This window comes from Electrona antarctica, assembly GCF_951216825.1.
Source record: "Electrona antarctica genome assembly, chromosome: 6".
In the NCBI taxonomy this organism is placed as follows: domain Eukaryota; kingdom Metazoa; phylum Chordata; class Actinopteri; order Myctophiformes; family Myctophidae; genus Electrona; species Electrona antarctica.
Window position 1 is genome coordinate 41,878,674 of NC_136811.1, and position 17,075 is coordinate 41,895,748.

General features: G+C 45.6%; 1 protein-coding gene across 2 annotated transcripts in view; it reads right to left on the reverse strand.

Moving 5' to 3' along the window:
• The window catches only part of adcy3a (adenylate cyclase 3a), a 79,832-nt gene extending 65,393 nt beyond the window's left edge, over nt 1–14,439 (reverse strand). Inside the window, exons 1-3 of one of the 2 annotated variants that reach the window (XM_079504116.1) lie at nt 13,931–14,439; nt 12,443–13,820; nt 306–386 (exon numbers count right to left, since the gene is read on the reverse strand). The gene's annotated coding sequence lies outside the window, so the exon portion shown is untranslated. Of the gene's footprint in view, nt 1–305; nt 387–12,442 lie in introns of both variants that reach the window. The other variant, XM_079504115.1, reaches the window with a different exon arrangement.
• Between the last annotated feature and the right edge of the window lie 2,636 nt (nt 14,440–17,075).

Genomic DNA, 17,075 nt, shown 5'->3' on the forward strand with positions numbered 1-17,075 from the left:
TAAATGTGTGTCAGGGAACCATAATTACTGACCCCCCCCCCCCCCCCATACACACACACTAATGTAGAATGATTCACCCCTTATGTCTGGGAGGCACTAAGTGAGTCAGTTTTTAAATGTGGACGAGGCCCTCTCAACTCCACCTCGCCTCTGCCGCTATACCCTGCTATATGCTCTGGTTCTTCTCATCCGGCCATTGTTTAAACACTGCTGACCCGTCTCGCCAAGCCCAGCCAGGGCGGTGCGCTAGTCCCCTTGGCACACATTTCCGCACACATAACAAATAGACACACATCCACACTCACGCTGAGAGGAGCATGACAGCGGGTGGTCCATCTGTTCACTCTGCAGAGTTCAATGGGAACGTGGCTGGACCTCTGCAGTAACTTAAAAAACAAAACAAAACAAAGCCAACAAAAGAAAAGAGAGTTTTATTAGGGATTACAAAAATAAACACGTACGTATAAAATTACAAGCATTTCCCATTTTTTTGTTATGACAAGCATATTCCCCGGTCTCAAAGACAACACGAACGCCAAAACATTGTCTCTGTATAGAACATAACAATGCTACTAGTGATTATAGTGTGTATGAAACTATGAATATTTCAAATACTTAAGACAATATTTTACAAATAACTAGTAGAATAAAAAATTATAAACATTGAAAAATACTAAAATAAAATACAAATAAATAGAGAGGAGTGAAGTTGGGAAGGGGTTAATTAGTCAGGGAGTAAGGTTTGGGATTTAAAGTACACTATATGAAAGGATTTCATACAGTATATAGAAGAATTGTTAGCAGAGCTCCATTTCCCTGAGAATCTTATATTTTATAAATTTAAGAAAAAGCTTTTACATCCCTAAGCCACAGATAAATAGATGGAGCCTTATTATATTTCCATATAAGAAAAATATGGCATAGTGCCAAAAGAGGATAGATGGATGGATAGATTTTCAATAGTTAGAGATAGTTAGGATTTTGAAAAGTTAACTCTGTGTATTGTATACATTCCCGTGTTGTGTGCTTGAACATAATCTATACAGAGATTCACCCCTGAATTGTAAAATCTGCCCGCTTCTGCTCCCAAGCAATTCTGGGTTTGGCAGTAGAGATGCCATGAGATGTTCACATATCTTGGATATGATATGACTGATTTCTGAGGGTCAGAAGGTCATCCCATGCCTGGTCAGTGCATGGGGAGGGAAGGGTAACATGGAAAGAAATAGGGAGGCAGGTGTCTAACTTGAAAGTAACAAAACAACTCACTTATTCTGTTTCTTTCAACAAGCATACAAACAAATTAAAATATGATGATAGTTCTGAGAAGCTTAGAGGTCTCTAAAAATCTTGATTCTAAGGGTAGACAGCACAGACACCGCAACCGCAGGTCTACATGTACTGTAAATCTGGAAGGTAAAGATGGGGACCATGATTGAACTTCCAACTTACACCGTAACCTCCCCAGTGATTGCCAATAAGTCAATTTGTGAATATTTGGTGACCAAAAGTAGAGCAGAACATTTAATTGGGTAGGGCAAGTCTGCCACTGAATTTACATTTTTACAATGATTTCCTCCATCTTCCCACCTCATAAGAAGATGGTAACAATTTGGTCCACAGATGGAAAGTTATATAGCATCATATATGCCGGTGCATCACATTCACTCTTAACCCTTAGAAGGTGAAAGACGCCAATTGGCGTCTTCATCAGAATTCCGTAAATGATCAATGACGCCAATTGGCGTCTTCACAGTTTTTGATGAATCTAAACATATTAATATGCTCCGAAGCGCTGTTTAAATTCCTGAGCTTATATTCCAACTACATTACCCAGAAAACCCGTGTCACGTGACACACGTGTACGTGTTGCCATTGGAAGCTGGTCCCACCCCCTGTAAACAGTGGGGGCAGAGGGAGTCTTCATAGTTTTCATTGTTTTGCCTGTTTTGCCGTCTCGCCCGAGCGATTTTCTAGCAGAAAAAGTTGAAAGCAGTACTATTTATTTGAGCGAGTTTTGTGGTAGTAGTATTGATCCATACGCGTCCCAGTCGCCTTCTCCAGGCGGAGTAGCCCTGGTCCAGTGCTTACAGCGAGACTCGCTGCTCCCTCCCTCCTTTTTTCATTGTCTCCCCATCGTCGTCCGATGAGCTATACCGGGAAACCATTGAAGAAGACGATCAACCCGGAATGTTTTGAGGTAATCTTATTGTAGAAAATGCCCTTCTATAGTGATCAGAAATCATAAGATGATCGCTACAAATAGATGCTTGGATAATTACTACTACTAGTCAGATCATGACGCCAGAATGACTCACCACGATGGCCCCCAGCCATTAGCGCTGGCTAATGGTGTTGGTCGGTGCATTGGTGCTGGCTAATGGCTGGAGGGGGGGTTGGTGTCGATCGGTTGGTTGGTGCAGTACAAATGTATCGTAGCAGGCATGCACGCATGGCAGTACAAGTATTTTATATTGTAGCGTGCCTTATAGGCGATCTGATCTTTAGAGTAATGTTCGCTCCTTTTATTTACTGTCTACAAAGACGGAGAACAAACATGCATCGTTTACTGAAGCAACGCGTGGTTGGTTATGATGACCTTGCTACAAGGATCGGAGGGGGGACGGGGAGTGAAGCTAACAGTAGCGTATTATATAAGATCTGTATGACGTTTCATTGACGTCTGAGCTTGCATGATAATTGCATTCATTGTATATTGTATACAATCATGATTGTACATTGTTTAGTGTGTCTCCGTGTGATGATGATGATGACGATGATGTCAGATAGCCTACGTCCCCCCCCCCCCCCCCCAACTGGCTATTGGCCGGGCTGACTACAGCTAAATGTTTATTTTTATATATTTAGAACTGGCATCAGATGAGGAGGAGGAGGAGGAGGATGATGATGATGATGATGATGATGATGATGATGAAGACGAAGAGTCAAGACTGCGATGGAGTTCTCCGACACTGAACCGGATGCATTCATTCATTTCAGTTGTTGTTTTTTTTTAATTTAGCCTACACACACACACACCGTCAAGAACAACTGGAATGCAGTGGTTTGGGGACACTGGGGAGTTTGGGGACAACTGTTTTGTATGTAGGCCTATTTATTTTCTGTAATATTTATTATAATTGTATTATGTTAGTAGTCATACAAAATAAAAGACAAGCTTTTACAATGAGTTAGACCTGTCATGGCTATTTTGTTCACTATTCTGAGGTTTATGGTTTGACTAAGCGAGTTTCAACTGTGATTTACTCTGTAACGGTAGATGGTAAGAACCCAATTTTTTTGTTATAATACAGTATACATTCAAGTCTATATTTTGATACATATCATGGGCACAAAGTCATATCAAAACAATGTCCTTGGATGTGTTTTTTATCAAAACTGTTTCTTCACAACAGGTTTTTGAGATACATGCATGAATAGACACGGTACTGGTAAGACTATGTAAACATGGTATATATCAAAATGTGCGTTAGAATGTCTAATTTTACCCCAAAAAAGAATTGAGTTTATATGATGTTCCATTTCAGAGCTAGGGGGACTTTTAGCTGGATAGGTCAGATTGATCATGACTGACCATGCTATTTATAGATGGCAAAATATCTACAGTGGTACATGTGAGAAACTTTTTATTTTATTTTAATTGAACTAGACAACTCACCCTTTAAAATGAGATATTGCATGGCTATGTACGCCCAGCAGAAAAAAAGTTATTTAGAAAATAAAACTTCAACCGGGCATAACTTTTTTTGTTGTCCTAGAAACACTACCCAGTGTAAATGCAGGCTCTTTTAAATGGCTTCCAACACAAAAACTAAACATTTTATCAACTCAGTTCATTTTTTTCCTGGAAGCAGACAAGCCAAGCTTTCTCTGAAGGTCTTTCGTTGTCACACATTCACAGCAGAGAATTTTCAATAAATCATTCAAAAACGCCATTCTGCCATAGAGAAGTCTAAAAACTATATAGAAATCCTTGAAACTCTCAAAGAGTTAAGAAACCTGATGAGTATCTTGAGCATGGGACATTATTCAAATGGGTTATTCAGTGGATTTAATACATATTAAGCAGTTCATATGCATAAAGCAAAAGTTTCATTTCGACACTAGCACAGGAAACGGTGTTATTTTAATGGCCAAGATAAAAAGTAAAGGGTAAAGATGACAGCACTACCTAGTACCTCATAACAATGTACAACATAGCGTGTCATTGGTGTGAACGCTGGCCTGAGGGGTGGTATGACGTTGAATCCAGCAGGATATAAATCTGTTCTCAAATCCAAACATAATAGGCCTATATGAAGAACGGCAATGCGATAATTCCACTCATGGGAAGATTCTCATTGTACCAAAATGTGAAATGCCCTGACACCATCCATTAAAGGATGTGTATCACTAGTCAATGGTCACTTTCAAAATTGACCTGACAAAATAAATAAATCAAAATCAATCAAAATCAGGAGACCACAAGGGAAGGTAAATGGTCAATTCCCATTGTAAGGAGGTGTCATTCACTCCTGCTTTTTTTCCCCTTTTTATCCTTATAATATACATAACTAGAGGTTCGGCCCGCTATAACGTGGCCCTTCACATCTAGTTGCAGCCGCCCGCACATCACACACATGCAGGGTAATTAGTATGTCATTAATTGTAAAATTAAAGTGTGGTCAGGAGGTGCACGGCTGCACATCCAAGAAAATGCAACGGGTGATTGAACAAAAGGGATAAACTAAAGAAAAGGAGGAAGTCTGCAGAGCGTTTTGAATGCTCCCGTTTTGTCGTAATGTGAGCGATATATCCGCAGTGACTGAACACAACAGGGTGCATTCTGGGATCATTTCTGAGGTTATGCTGTGTCGACAATACAAAAGGCTTCTGAAGAGAAATAGGGCTGTATTTTGCGTGTCTTAAGTACCAGGTCTTATTACTTAACTTAAGACATGGAGGCGTGCGGTCAATGCTCTTTGGCCACTCAGAATAGCCAAATGGCATTGATCACGCCTCCAGGTCTTAAGTTAAGTAATAAGACCTGTTACTTAAGACAAAGCAAAATACAGCCCATACTGTTTTAAGACGCCATTAGTCACAGCGTGCCTAATGGCGGATGTGAGAAACAGAAGCTGCCGGCGCAGACCGGAAACGGAAACGCAGCACGGAAACGGAAAGTGTAGAAGCTCGGTTGAAAACGCAGAGGTGAAGTGAGTGACGTCAAGAGCACAGCGCAGGAGTAAACGGCACTTCCGCATACTTCCGCATACGTCACGGTCTATGACTTGGACACAGGATTGTGAACCCAAATGTGAGCAGCCTATGAGGATTTTAATGATAGTTTTTATTTGTTGATGACACGTATTATTGTGTTAATTTTTATGCTGATGTTGATTAACTGAATACATAGGACCACAATGGAAACAAGTCCCCAGGACCTTTTTGTGTTGTCCTTTTAGCCATAATATCTTACTGTCTTACTTACATTTCTGACTGATAAGCTTAGCTGGAATTCCCCCTCTGTGTAACCTTTAGTGTAAGTGTGCCCTCTGTGCTATTAGCACTGCAACATTCTGATGGAAATGACCAGTAAGAAATATATGCCAGAAGCCATATGTCTGATTTGTCTGGACCTTACAGCTGGTTCACAGGGGTCATTATGCTATATAGGGAATGCATGAGAAACATCATCAAGTCCTGGGATTGTAGAGATAAGTGATTGAACTGATGTCCAAGTGCTTTCTGGGTCATATGGCTCCTTCTATTTACTACCCTCTGGTCGAACTCAGTGGTGACCTAGCCACAGTGAGCCAGGCAGTGAGTAAGACAGGAACTCCAGAAGGAAAACCCTGTCTCCCATCCCACGCACGCATGCACACACACACACACACACACACACACACACACACACACACACACACACACACACGCGCGCGCATGCACGCGCATGTACGTGGTCACAAACAGACATACAACCCCCCACACACACACACCACAAATGTCTGTGGGGCCCCTCTACGCTGACGTCAGTTAATGGAGTCCGCTGGCTCATGGTTAGTGTGAGTGGGAAAGCTGTTGCACGCAGCTAAAAATGGCCATGGCTGTGTATGTAAATACACCCTAATCCAAACTGAAGACCACACAAACAAGCGAGGGAAAAAACACAACCCATAACAAGTTACAGTTGTGAAGTCACCATTTTCAATGGCCAATCAAATGTAAACAAGAAGAAAAAAAAAAACATTTTCCTGAAAAGACGAAGTGATCTAATTTTAGATTTTCGTAGTAGAACAGAAATAAGGCTTGAGCCACCTGGTTCACGTTAGCGGGACAAGCTGACGCAGGACAAAGGCAGAAAAAGGGCAAGTCGCACAGATGTGGTACCGAAGTTGTTGACGTGAAGTCGGGCATCTTGACTATGTATAGCTGCGGGGCATTCGTTTGCTCGTAACAGACGTCACCGTTTCTGCCCAATTCCGGCCCACAACAAAGGCTCCGGGTTCTGGTCAGTTAGTCTAAAATGTGCCTTTCTAAAATGTCTTTGTGTCCAGCCTGGCCATGATGCCCCCGTCCGTCACCAGCCGCTGTTTCCCACTTGGGCCGCGGGGGCTGAAGGGGTGATTTCAGCAGGCATCGGGGGCGTTTTTGTGGACTGAAAGTCTTCAATTTGATTCACCAGTCTTCTATTTTGGTGAACCAGACAGAACAAAACCTCCCCAAGCCCCCCCCCCCCCCCCCCCCCCTTCCCTCTTGACGTGTCACCGTGGTAGGGATGGCTAGTGAGTGCCAGGGGACTAAATTACACAGATGATGGGAATCTTGCACAGCACACACACCCAGCTACCATTTTGGGGTAATATAAGCAATTCCAAAGGCAAACATGGAAAAGAAAACATGCTCACATTAAGAGGAGGCTTTTGGTTTCTGACAAAAGGGTAATGAGACAAAGAAAATGACAGGGTGAGTGGAACAACTATGTCTTCCTGTCTGTCCGTCTGCGTCAGACTCATTCACCCCCCCACCCTCTCTGTCTCTCCAGCCGTCTGTGGGTGACTTGAACTCTCTATTGGCCCTCAGGGCGGTGAGTTAGCCTGCCTGGGGCGAGACAGTGGTGCTCCTTCTCCTTCTAAGAGTTACAGGATTGTCGCACGCCACACAAGCCGCGGGCAAACATGTCTGAAGAAGAAGAAGAAAGAAAGAAAAAATAGTCCTTGTATCTTCATTTGTCAACATTTAGAGAAGGATGTATGAGAGCATAGGCGGTTATTTCTGGTGTCTCCACAGACCCCGAAAGACACACAGTCTGCCCTGATAACTCGCAGTGATGACGGAGCTGTGGCTTAAGTATGTCAGACCGTGGAGCCAAAGACGTGTGGCATATCTCACACACACTCTCTCTCACACACGCACACTACACATACACGCACAGACGCACGCACGCATGCACGGATGCGCAAGCGCGCGCGCGCACACACACACACACACACACACACACACACACACACACACACACACACACACACACACACACACACACACACACACACACACACACACACACACACACACACACACACACACACACACACAGAGTGTGGAGATTGTGTCGGGGGGGTTCAGTATACTCGCTGACGGCATCACCCTCTCCGCCACCCGCCCTTTAAGACCATAGCGGTACAATGAAATTATACGTCTAGCCCTCAGGGCAAATATTGTTTGATTCAACGTGGCGTACTTTGAATGCCATCAGTGCGCGATGGTTTGTTTGTGGTGGTTTCAGGAGGCAGGGGGGGCTGAATGTATGTACGCTTGTCTGCGACGTACGCCAGGGGCCTTGGCAGGGCTGACGTGCGACGGATTACAGATTAAGGGTTTGCGGGTTTTTCGATGGGAACCTCACACAGACTACTCTCTCATACGACTCTGTATAACAACTATAAGCAGAGGTGACTTATATTAGCGCTAAATAAGAGCTTGTCCTCCGGTCCAATGGAAAAGAGACACGTCTCTGTGAGGTTGCTGTGACGGCCTCGTGACAGGCTGTCCCCACATTGCTTTTCACAAATATACTACATGGAGTAGAGTTATATGACATGACATCTGTGTGTACACATGGTAGGCCTTTTTTTTGTTCTTTCTCTCTTAAGCACACATACACCTGGGGCCAATGCTAATGGCCCTTGTGTTTTTCATAGCGTGAGAGCGACCCATGGATCTAAATGCGGAAAAATCCTGTACCGTTGGACAATTCTTTTGAAAAACCTCACCGCAGATATCATTACCATGGCGCACTTACAGACACAGCCGTTTCATTTGCAAGCTGAGAAGTGCAGAGAAAGGAAACTCACACCCGTGCTACACCGCATTAAAGGAGATTTTGGTAATCATCTTTAAACACATGAAATACATTAAGAAATGGCTTTTCGGTTCCTAAACCCCCCCCCCCACACAAAAAAAAATCAAATGGGTGAGGCGACTGTGCCCCATAAAGAATGTATTACATAAGAGGTCAGGTTTTCACTATAAGACTATAAATAAAATGTCAAAAAATATTTAAAACAAAACCCCTCTGCTATAACAATTACTGAGCTCATGAACAACAGGCCCCTGAACGCCCCTATGAATCTGGCACCGAGCGTCACGCAGCAGCGTAGATCTGGCCAGTGACAACCATGCTAAAAAGCCATGACAAATACGAGAACAGTCTGTGTCTGCAACACAGCGTAGCGTGTCAGGCGCTGGACACTTCTGACTCCTGGACGGCAACGTCTTACTCGTTGGCATCTCTCTCCATTACGCACACTTCATACCGCTCGTCCAGGGGTTTATACACACTTAATCCGAGACCTTGCGACGGTATTGGTCTGAAAACCGTAATGCAGCGAGCCGTAAAACTGTTGGACTAATGAATTCGGTTATGTTTTACTTCTGCAGGAGGCAGCAAAAAAAGAAAGGGGACACACACACACACACGAAACAACGAATAGGGAGTTGACACTTTAGTGAAAATATAGCTGGACAGCGTATTAATGGGTGTTTATGGGGTAACTGAAAAGTGCAAGACATATGACAGAGCTGGAAGCAGAACTTTGTTTTCATTAGTAAATAAGCGTGGGCTTCCTGGGCACCATTAGATACCCTGCTTCAGCAGTAAAGTAATGCCGAGCGTAGATGGGGAGGGCCATCTATGGACTCTTAAAGCACAGAGGAGGCACTGTCTCGTGGCAGTAAGAAAGTTAGAATAATATATACGTTGGATGAGGGCCCACTATTTAAGATGGAGCCTACTCCGGGCAGTTGTGTAAACTTCAGAGGACTCGCAGTGTGTCTCTGTGATGTCAAAGGCGCTCCGAAAAGTCCAAATTGAATCACGGTAATAGACGAGCGGGGAGATTGGGAACAAAAAGCTACACGAAATTAGATTTCCTCCGGCGATCAGGTTCCACGGTTTCACTTTCAAACAAGGTGCAGCCATTTTCGCTTATAGTGGAGGAGGAGGGGGAGTGGGCGGGTGGGCGGGAGCGCTCTGCCGCTCGCGGTATTTTGTGATTTGATCATGCTTTGAAATGTTAATAGGACAAAATTTGAATTCGATCCCTCTGCAAAATAAGCAGTGGGAGGGAGGGGCGTATTGTGATTGGAGGGGACGGTGTTTATCCTTCGTTTCGGGGCCCCACTCTGCGCTTCAGGAAGGTTTTCTCTGGCAGGGATGACACAAACCAGCTCAAATAAAGGACCCGGACAGCCCGAGAAACGGAGTGAGTTTCTGTCACCCTCACTGCTCCAGCTGCCCGGCCCCCTGAAAACAAGCGAAAGAAAACACGTCGGGCCCCATAGGGCCCTGAGTCAACATGGCCTCCTTCCTCTGGCGGACGCCAACAGCTGCGTTCCTAATCACAGGAAAACCTATCAGCAGCCTGTTGTGAGTGGGACACAGACCTGTGGGCGGGCGATACACTTCACCCTATCGCTATACACCACACTGTCACACTGTTCGCACAAGGTCCGACTGGCCCGTGCATGCACACAGACAATATGTTACTCATGCTTCTATAGACGCAAACTCAATACCCCCAACCCCCAAACACACACACACACAAGGAATAACATGTACCATCACCAGCACATTGATAGACACTGTCCTTCCTCTCTCATAAGGTCAACGTCACCGTGATTCGCAGGGCAAAGATGACATCATCGCATCTAAAATAAACCCGGATGACTAATGCTGGCAGACATCAGCACCACCAGTGGTGACATCACCCCTGCATGACCGACCAAACTCTGATCTGCTGCAAGGAATTCACATATTCATTTTTCTTTTCACAGTGTTTTTTTTTTCTTTCTCTCTCGTTGAAAAGGTCTAACTCTTGCCAGGTCAACAGAGACAGAGAAGACAGGCCTGAATATAAAGTGAGCAAAGTCGAGAATGACATCACCGCCATCATTTTACTGCTACTGTCAAATTATTGTCCGATAAGCAGGAAGGGCCAGAACTGGCTGTGCCTTGCAAGTTTTTCAGATTTAACCGTCAAAAGAGTCAGAAATGACTCAGAAATGACTCATTTATTTCAACAATTTCTATAAATACGACTATGCTATAGCCAGGAAAGATTTTATATGTATACATATTCATCCTGGGGATGGATTTTCTTTCCTCTTTTTTTTTGTCAGCAAAACAAACTCAAGCGCAAAATTTAACGACATGAAGCTAACACTTATTTCACTGCAAACTAAAAATCTACAGTGTGTGGCTGGCTCCATTAACCCATTTTGGGCGGGAACCCCTTTTGGTGTTAGCATTATGTTATGCTTTAGCTATTAGCTAAAAATAGCAGATCTACAAGCTCATAGCGCGCCACTCGTCTGCTACAGAATGCACTGCTGAGCCTACTGGAGATGTGGGGTTAAATCAGCGAAACGTTGGTGAAAGTAGGACCCCACTTGACAACCCCTGTGAAGTGTCTGTCCAGCTGTCTCGACATCACAGTGCTCAAGTCTTCCATCCTTAGGTATGCGGTCAAGTGCAAGCCTGGCTCAGGGAGTAGGACGCCCCTGCCTTGCAGAGTCCCTAGGCACTTTGGACTTAACATCATGTCCTGTGTTTTCGAAATCAGGTCAAAATGGGTTAACTTCAAGCGGGTGCATAATACAGTGGAGTATGTACACCCAGGTGTGATGGCACATTTATGGAGATTCTCTGAAATAGTAAACCGGCAAAACCTTCTGGAGGATCGTGTTGTTGCTGTTACGCCGGCTACCGCTGCCAAACCATAACCTTCGCATGTTTATTTGGTGTAACTTTATGCATAATGTACTGAGCAGGAGTTTAAGGCCTTGTAAAAGCGTCGTTATACCTAGTTGCACGCTGGCGTCGCACACCAACAGCAGCAGATCGACAAGCTCGCAAACACGCCACAGCGGAATACTCTGTGAGCTTGTAGATCTGCAATTTTTCGGTGCACGCCAGCCAAGTATGAATCAAGCCTTAACGCTGTGTTAATGGCTGTGAACTCCCCCCCCCCCCCCCTCCCCCCCTTTAGCAACAGGAAAAGACAAATTGAATTACAACAATTTTGATGAGCTCAGCTAAAACAACATCTTAATGATCTTTGGTTGGAAAAGCGCCCCGGAGATGGCATGGAGACTGGATATAAGGGGGCGGGGTTGGTTTAAAGGAAAGGGGGGCGTAGTGCTGGAGCAGAGCCAGGTAGTTGGCTCCTAACGGTGCTTGTGTATTGGCCCTGGGGTGAAGTAGGAGGCAAAATGTTTTCACGTCTGCCTTGCTAAGCCTTGCTATTGATGCCTTTTGGAAGACATTATAGACCAAAAGTGAAAAATAAGAAGGGCCTGCTTTGAACTTCAGGGAGGTCTGCAGGTCGTGGGTTGTTATACTGCAGACTATACTCTGCTGCCTTGGGGTTGCCATCAGATCATGAGTGATTCCTTATAGGTGTCCTACAGAGGCCTATTCCTTATAGGTGTCCCACAGAGGCCAATAGGCCTCTATAGGTGTCCTACAGAGGCCTATTCCTTATAGGTGTCCTACAGAGGCCTATTCCGTTTTTTAAGCAGGATATTGGTGCCTGCTACAGAGGAGAGTGGAAACCTACACACAAATAGTGATCATAACTGTAGTCCCGGATTTCCCAAAGGTGGCGTATACCCATTTCCGGTTCTGGTGCAGTTTCAAATTAGCTTTGCATGATTGGTGCAGTATCGGATTAAACCCTCCAAACTCCCCAAGGGCTCTATACTGGGTCCTCTAAGTCCAGTGGTTACCGGGGGGTTCCGGGGGAAGCTATGGTAAATGGACACAGAAGCGGAAACAGGTATGGCACATATAGCACAGGGCCCCTAGAAAACATGTTCAGCGCGGGCGGCTTCACCATGTGTCACGTGGAAACAGCTGGGGGTTGGGGGAATAAAAACCTACCCATGTTCTCCCTGTTCTGGTGATGGAGATCACGTCTGGCTGCAGCCTCAGTGACGTCCCAGTCCAAAGCCCAGAGTCAGGGACCGGTTTGCAGACCCATCCAGGCTTAGGTTCAGCCGCTTGTAAAAGAGGCATCCAAGGCTGCTGGAGGACGAACAGACGCTGCGAGTCCCTCTCCTGGACGCCTGGCCCTTTGGTCCCTCGTGCAACAAAGTAGGAGCTAAACCTGTGAAACGTTTTTAAAAGAAATCTGCCTTTCCCCCCCAAATGATGTTCTCACAGCTCTGAGGATGTAGTGAGCACGTGGACAGGGTGAGCGCAAAGGATAAAAGTAGAAAAGTGAGGGCCAGGGACAGGATGTCAGTTTGCTGGAAAGCAGGTTGTTAAAATGATAATAAAAACTAGATATGACACACTTTCCCTTAGTTAAGAGTCAAAGCTCTGCAGGACCAGATCTAACAGACTGCGGCCACTTGGACTGAACTGAAAATGAAAACAAAATCTTCTTAAAAAAAGAAAGAATGAGAAAGAAATGGAATATAGCTGGAATGAGTTGAAAGGACATGTTCCCATGAGGTAGTATGCTCAATAACACAAGCATTCCGTGAATGCGGTTCCCTTTACAAATGTGAAAATCTGATGTAATTTTTAATTTTAAGACATGACATCAATAATTCAATATATCAGCAGTTTCAAGACCTCTGTATCAAGCTGAAAGAGCATCGACGGCGATCTAAATAGATTAGCGAAGATCTGCCATTGCAATCATCTAATCAAGTTCTGACCTTTAATGGGGGGGGGGGGGGGGGGGGGGGGGGGGTTGTGGGGCGATTGGCCAGTTGAGCGATCTGGAATCTGTCAACACCTCGGTTCCCTCGGCCGGGAATTCCTTCTGCAGCCTGGCCACTCTGGAGCAGTTCCACATGGAAAGTACAGCGCAGTGGAAAACTGGCAGCCAAAAAAGCTCCGACTTTGCAGTCCGCGACTCTTCCAGATTAGCATTCCTTCCCCCTGACACATGCGCCGTGGAGCAGATTATCATCTGAACCAACAGGGGACGCACTTCGGGTGGGGTGGGCCATGGGGTGGGGTGCTGTGGGGTATTGGGGCGGGGCGGGCAGGGTGGTGGGGTACATGAAGGAAAATCTGCTATGGAATAAAGATGCAAAAGGCAATGGTGATAGGAGGCCAAGGAGTTTAAATTGACAATCATTAACTCTGGCCTACTGAGCCGTGAATCGCCAGAAAGCACTCTCGAGTCAGAAGAGCCAGGCATCCTGGGAATTGCAGTCAAACTGTAAAACCGGCAATAAAATAATTGCTGAAATGAAATAAACAGGAGGTTGTGGGAATTCAAGTACTGACAGGAGGAGGGGTGCTGCTGCAGCCAGCGTGATTTTCTTGTTGGAAAATAACAAGGTGGGTCATTTTTTGAGCTGTTGACATGCACACTTCCTCACCTGATTCCACCTATAGAGAGGAGCAGACCGCATGCAAGGAAGCCCTTTCATTAACTACATCCATTCCCCACCATTAAATCACAAAAAGCCTGGAGGCCCCACACACACACACAACCCATGGGCTCTGCTGCAGTCATTCAACAACACACAGAGAAATGACGGCGAAAGAAGTCTTGCAAGGGAGTGAGAGAGGGGAGAGAGAGAAGAGACCGAGAAAAAGAAGAGGTGTGGGGGCGTGAAAAGAGCGAGCGAGAGGTGAAGAGGAGCGGCAGGGGGAGTGTGCCAGTCCATATCGAGGGTGTGGGGTTCACATTTGGGGGGTGCAGTGGGGGTGCTGCTGCTGGCCGCTCAACAGTAGCATTCTTTCACACATAGCTGGAAGTAATCAGTGATCGGGGCCAGAACGAAACTCGGAGCTCCGTCTGTTTGCTTTGGCCGTGCCTCCCTTCTTCCCCTATCCCTCCACCTCGACATGCGAAGGCCCCCATTCGCACCCCCCATCCTGGGGTCCACCTCCATATTCTGCACAGCCAGAATAACCCCATACCCCTCCCCTTAAACCTCCCTCAGCCGCACCACTCCAAAGCACTCCAGATGATCTCAACATTGTTGCCTAATCAGAGTTCAACTGATACTCACGTTTCCATCCTCCCTGCAGGAGAAATAGAGGTGGGGGAGGAAGTGAGAAGAAAGAAAGAGCACATGACCCACTTTGGGGGGAGAGAAAAGGTGAAGAAAATAAAAATATATATTCTTAAGACGATTTGTTTGATGATAATCTCTCTCTCTCACACACACACACACACACACACACACACACACACACACACACACACACACACACACACACACACACACACACACACACACACACACACTGCAGTTTGCAGGGCCTGTGAGCGCAAAGTATAGTCAGTGTCAAGTTCAACACATACTGTAGGGATAAAACAGATGCTTGAGGTTAATATTTCCTCGCTGATGTCGAGGACAGGATGTTGCATAAGTTGTCAAATCCCAAGACAATTCAAAATGGCCTCGTTGGCACTATAAAAGCAGCTGCGCGCGCCGCCAAAGTGTTTTGGACCTCCAGTTTATATGTTGGACAGAGGACAGCCATGGACGTGAAGCAAAGAAAGAAGAAGAAAAAAACACGTTGTTGCAGCTCGATACTATGTTCAGTTTTTGTGTTCTTGTACTGTATGTTGTCTCAGCAGGGTTAGGCTGAGCTCACACGGTTAATGCAGTGCTCTATGCTTGTTGGATGAATGTTGTGTAGTGTCATGGCCGCCCCAATGCATTTCCAATGGAGGTCACATGGTTTGACACAACATTGTGTTGTATGAGGGGGAGGGGCGCTTTCAGCTGTGTTTCGACTGCGCCCCTCCCCCTCATACAACACAATGTTGTGTCAAACCATGTGACCTCCATTGGAAATGCATTGGGGCGGCCATGACACTACACAACATTCATCCAACAAGCATAGAGCACTGCATTAACCGTGTGAGCTCAGCCCTAACTCTTGTTACTTGATGCACAGTGCAGTGCAGGCCGGCTGCAGAGGCAGACGTATATGCTCTATGCTGCACATGCACGCACGCACCACTGGAAAGGATACTTCCATCTCCTCCTATCGGTGGTGCATGGATTAAAGCAAAATACAATCCTAATATGTAATTTTGTGAAACAGCGTGAAAAGGAGCCAACTCACACTAGCGCCATGTGTCCTACACACTTAACCCATTTTGGTGTTTCAAGCATTCTGTTATACTTTAGCTATTGAAAAATAGCAGATCTACAAGCTCATAGCGCGCCACTCTGCTATTTTTGAAAAATCGTAAAAATGCGGCACAAATCTTTGAATAGGTATATATTCTTTCAGAGGGAAAGTTTTTTTTATTTCGACGTCAGGCCTAAATGGGTTAACACAATATGCAAAATGGTGATGTTTTGGTATCCACACGGCTAACCAGGTGAAGAAATGCGGTTATGAAATATCTGAGATCGTTAGGGTTTTCTGGAAGACTGAAATAACTAATAACCGAAAATAGGCTATATCTACAAGCTCTTGCTGCAGGACTGCACTTCCATAGAAGACTCCAAATGACTGAAATCAGTCGTGGCGACTGAGAACTTTGGGAAGGCTTGGGAGAGCCTTCGTGACCTCAGTCACCTATCTCACTTCCTCTACTGTACAAACCCCCCCCCGCTTGCTCGGCCTCTTAGGGCATACATTAAAGTTAATTAAAGGATAGGGGCGTGGCGCGTGCCGTGGAATGCGAGTACGAGTGCACACACAGGCAGTTTTCCAAACAAACAAGGTACCGCCTGCGTCAGATACGGTATAGACTAGAGGCAGCTTTTTCTCTTAGTGCTTCATCCAGAGTGAGGAAAACACACACACACACACACACACACACACACACACACACACACACACACACACACACACACACACACACACACACACACACACACACACACACGCACACGCACACGCACACACACACAAAACGCTGGAGCGCAGGGGGCCGCAACGTTAACAGACGATCTTTAACTTACGTACATGGACATTTCCATCATTGTCACGATTCTCATTATTTTTGGCACCATGTCGCTCCCGCTCGCTCGTAATCCCCGTGCCGTGACCTTGGCCTGGAGCCGCTCTACAAGCTCTCACAGGGGAACATCCTGGCCACTTCAAGAACAACACAACCAAGAGTGTGTGAGTGAGTGAGTGTGTGTATGTGGGTCTGTGTGTGTGTGTTGGGGGGGGTACTAACCACTTCCTTCCAATAACCATTAATGAAGCGATGTGTGTTATGGAGCAGCGCTACTGAGCAAACAGTGCGGACGTCGGTCCAGACACATGTTCAACACATTTCCAACAAATTGATGATGGATTCTGAAACAAAAAAGGACACACACACACACACTGCACACACACACACACACACTCGCAGAGAAAGAGAGGAAGCATCAGAGATAAAGAGCTGTTTCTCAGCCCTGGCCAAACAGGAGTGCCAAACTAGACCGATTTAAGCTGGACAAATCCTGCTCTCTCCAGTGCAGGGTGTTGACTCTCAAGGCAAGGGCCTCTTGTGCTGTGAGCCTATAGGACGACGAGGTGACGTGAGACACACAGCGTTCCTATAGGACGACGAGGTGACGTGAGA